Here is a 4,891-nt window from a genome sequence, read left to right on the forward strand (position 1 = left end):
TGATTTGAAGGCCCCGAGATCTTTTCCTCTTTCCCAAGTATTCTCCTCGCTGCTGCATCCCATCCATTTGACCAAATACTCCTGATGATCTTTTCTAGAAGCCCGAGTGATTCGATGGTCAAGAATAGCTTCAGCAACCTTCTTTCCAGCTTTCTTCAGTTCAAATACAGGTCGCTTTGGCTCATTTCTAGATGCGTCCTCCTTATCTGAAAAGTATGGCTTCAACACACTAACATGAAGGACCTTGTGGATTTTACACCATGAAGGGAGTTCAACTCTGTATGCAACTCTTCCAATCCTCTTCACAATGGGTAATGGTCCAATGTATTTTGGTGACAATCTTGAGTCCTTCCCTCTTGTTGGTTTGTAAACATTTCTGTCGGGAAGCTTAACCATTACCAGATCTCCAACATTGAATTCAATAAAACGGCGCTTTAGATCTGCAGCCTTTTTATACCGTTTTTGAGCTTTTTCAAGATAACTCTGAGCAATTTCAATATTTCGTTTCCACTCTTGAGAAAAGCTCTTTGCTTGAGGGGACTTGGTACTTCGTTCAATATCCACTGTATGAGAGAGTAGCGGTTGCTGGCCAGTAACAATCTCAAAAGGACTCTTATTGGTGGAAGAGCTCTTTTGGGCATTGAAGCAAATTTGGGCCGCATCCAAAAGTTTTACCCAGTTTTTTCTGCGAAGTAGAGATAAAGTGCCGAAAATATTCTTCTAGCATAGAATTGAAGTGCTCCGTCTGTCCGTCAGATTGTGGGTGAAAACTGGAACTCATGCTCAAAGTTGAACCAAGAAGTTTGAACAACTCCGTCCAAAATATGCCAGTGAAACGAGGATCTCGATCACTGACGATGTCCTTAGGCAGCCCCCAGTATTTGACAATATGTTTGAAGAAGAGTTGAGCTGTCTCTTCCGCAGATACATACTTAGGCGCTGCAATGAAAGTTGCATATTTTGATACACGGTCCACCACGACAATGATAGTGCCAAAATACTCAACTTTTGGCAACCCAATAATGTAGTCCATCGATACACTTTCAAATGGTCGGGATGGAACGGAAAGGGGCTCCAGCAAGCCCGTCTTTTTCTGATGATCTGCCTTATCTTGCTGACAAATAAGACAAGTTTTTACATATGTTGCAATGTCGTCCCACATTTGAGGCCAGTAGTATGCACGTTGTAGTAGTGCACAAGTACGTTCCTCTCCGGGATGCCCCGCCCAAATTATGTCATGGCATTTCGTAATTAGTGATTTCCTCAGGTCTCCGCCCTTAGGAACATATAGGCGATCTCCCTTTGCCTTCACTAGTTTCCCATCTAGCCAGAACTGTCGAGTTTTACCCTGCTTGATAAGGTCGACCAAATATTGGGTAGCCGGGTCCTTCTCCATAAGTGCCCAAATTTGGTCTCTAGTGTTCGTGGAGACTGCGCTCCCTGAAAGAGCAGCTACAGAGCAGATGGTAGCTAAATCGGCCCGTCGACTAAGAGTATCAGCAACATGATTACTAGAGCCGGGACGATACTCTAACATAAAATTGAACTCTGAAAGGAATTCTTGCCAACGAGCCTGTTTGCTCGATAGTTTTGGTTGGGACATAAAGTGACTAACTACAGTGTTATCTGTCTTCACAATAAATGGAGACCCAAGCAGATAATGACGCCATCCTCTGAGACAATGGACAACTGCTAACAATTCCTTTTCATGTGCCGAGTAACGACGTTCTGTCTGGTTTAACTTTCGGCTCTCATATGCTACCGGATATCCTTCTTGCATGAGGACTCCCCCAAGGGCAAAATCTGAAGCATCTGTATGAACTCGAATGGTTTAGCCATATCCGGTAAGGCTAAAACCGGGTTCGTCCACATGGATTTCTTCAACCTTTCAAAAGCAGCTTGGCATTGGGATGACCAATCCCAATCCTTATCCTTCTTTGTTAATTCAGTAAGGGGCAGTGCAATTTCTGAGCAGCCTTTCACAAATTTTCGATAGTAATTGCATAACCCAAGAAATGAACGTACATCATGTACGGTTTTTGGTGGTTGCCAATCTTTGACGGCTGTAACCTTCTTCAAATCCATGCGAATTTTGCCTTGTTCAATGATGTGACCCAAGAAACTGATAGATGTCTGAGCAAATGAACATTTAGACGGCTTAGCATAAAGTTCATTCTCACGTAGCCGATTAAAAACTTGCTTCACATGCTGGACATGTTCCTCCAATGTCTCGCTGTAGATTACTATGTCATCCAAGTACACCACGACAAAATCATCTAAGAACCCGTGAAGTACCTGATTCATCATAGTACAAAATGTTGCTGGAGCATTTGTCAAACCAAAAGGCATCACCTTAAATTCAAAGGCTCCATATCTGGTTACCACTGTAGTCTTTGCTTCATCTCCCTCCTTAATCCGAACTTGCCAGTATCCGGACCTAAGATCAATTTTTGTGTAATACTTCGCCCGACTCAGTCGATCGAAGCAATCTGCAACCAGTGGAATATGATAGCTATTCTTCACAGTAATCTTGTTCAGAGCTCGATAGTCACAGCACATTCTAAGAGAACCATCAGTCTTTTTCTGGAACAATACAGGAGCTCCGTATGGTGACTTCGCAGGCACAATGATTCCACTCTCCAACATTTCCCCCAACTGCTTCCTAAGCTCTTCAAGCTCAGGCTGAGACATACGGTATGGTGCCCTTGCAGGAGCTTTAGCGCCTGGAATAAGTTCGATCTCATGATCAATCGTCCTTCTTGGTGGTAATTTCTTTGGTAATTCTTCCGGCATGATGTCCTCAAATTCCCGAATAAGCCTTTTAACGGGTTTTGGAATAGGACCATTCGCCTCTTCGACCTCCTCTAATCAAAGAGTACACAAAAAAGAGGGTTCATTTCTCTTGAAACCTTTACTAAATTGCATGGCTGAGATACTCTTCTCGCCCATCCTCCCAACTTGTGTAGGGATGACACACGGCTTATTACCTATCATCATTAACGAATCGAAATATGGCAACACTGCTGTCTTAGTATCCCGAAGAAATTCCAATCCTAGAATAAGCTTGAAATCATCCATCTGAACTGCGGATAAATTTGTCCTTCCCTCGAAAGGCCCTGCTTTGATCAACACCGATTTCGCCACTCCAGCTATTGGTTGAGCAGCGGAGTTGATTGCTTTGACTTTTCCACTACCCTTTTCTAGAACCAGTCCGAGTCGCTCTACTTCGGTACATGCAAGGTAGTTGTGGGTAGCACCAGTATCCACCATAGCCCTGATTGGCTTCCCATTGATTTTTACATCAATGAACATTAAGCCTTCGGCCCTACAAATACGAGCCTTCGCTTCTTTCATCTTTGCCTCTTTTAATGGGACATCATCCTTTTCAACAACCCGATGCGATAGTGTGTTGCACCGATGTGAAAATGCCCCAACTACTTCCTCATCCTCTTCAGAGTCAGTCTCATTATGACAATTAGCTTGCGGGACCTCTTGTTTTGAACTTGGCCCACCACTTGCTAGCTGACAATATGCATTCACCATCCGCTTCTGAGGACACTCCGACACCCGATGAGGTCCTTCACATAAAAAGCACTTCAATTTGAGAGTGGCATCAGTTCGGCCCTCCGTTGCTTTTCCTTTGTTCCAATTGTTACTATTACTGCCGTTAAAATTTCCCTGACGGCTGTTATGATAATTTCCCTGAAAGCCACGGGTGCTTTGATAGGCTCCTTCTCTATTTTGAGAGTAGCGCTCTCCCCCATTTGGGTTCGAGCTAGGTCTGTAAGATCTATTGCCACCTCCAATTGCTTGATTACTCCCCGAAGGTCGATCTTTTCTAGATTCTGTTTGGTAGTCGCTCAAGCATTCAGCGGCTCCCATGGCCGTGCTTAAATCAGTAACCTTCTGTCTTTGAAGTTCCGTGCGTGTCCACGATTTCAACCCTTCCATAAAGGTGAAGAGCTTGTCCTTTTCTGACATATCTCGAATATTCAGCATATGCCCTGAGAAGCATTTCACATACTCCCTGATAGAGCTCGTGTGTTTCAAGTCCCGAAGAGCCCGTCGAGCCTGATACTCGACATTTTCTGGGAAAAACTGCGATCTGATCGCTTCCTTGAGGAGATCCCAAGAATCAATTCGAATTCTGTGTGCCTGAATGTCCGCATATTTGGTTCGCCACCATAGTTTTGCATCTCCACCCAGATACATGGTAGCTGTGGTTACCTTTCTAGCTTCATCTTCGATCGAAGCTGCTAGAAAATACTGTTCCATATCAAACAAGAAGTTCTCGACTTCTTTTGCATCACGTGCCCCTCCGTAGGTACACGGTTCAAGAATTCTGAGTCTAGGAGCATACTCGTGTGCAGGAGCTTGCCCATTGCCCACCGCACGTTGGAGTACTCGCAATTGAGCTCTCAACGCTTCCATTTCATCCTGCAGATCAGGAATGATTGCAGCAGCTTCCGTCATTACTGCGCAAGCTCTTTGGCTTTCATCCAATTGGATGTGTAATCCACGAATCTCAGATTCGGCCATCTCGACTTTTTCCTCGAGACCTTCCACAGCATAGCACAACCTAGTAGCTGTCTCATCAAGCACATCCACGCGCTGTTTCGTAGTACCCTTCTTGGGAGGCTCTACCACTTCAGTGGTGTGTGATGTAATTGGATCCATAGCTTTCTTATCGAGGGTCTTGAGCCGCGGCTCTGATACCAACTTTCACGGGGTGCCTTTCTTCTTGGCACAGAAAGGGACACCGTGCGGCAGTAGTCTGCTCCGCTAGACTACCTTCCGCCTTTTCTCGGTCGCGTCGGGACGAAAGAAAATTTGATTGCAATTTAGTAGAAAGCTTACAATTGAGAATTTGAATACATTGAAAGTAAATTGA

Source organism: Olea europaea, chromosome 6, assembly GCF_002742605.1.
Source record: "Olea europaea var. sylvestris chromosome 6, O_europaea_v1, whole genome shotgun sequence".
In the NCBI taxonomy this organism is placed as follows: Eukaryota; Viridiplantae; Streptophyta; class Magnoliopsida; order Lamiales; family Oleaceae; genus Olea; species Olea europaea.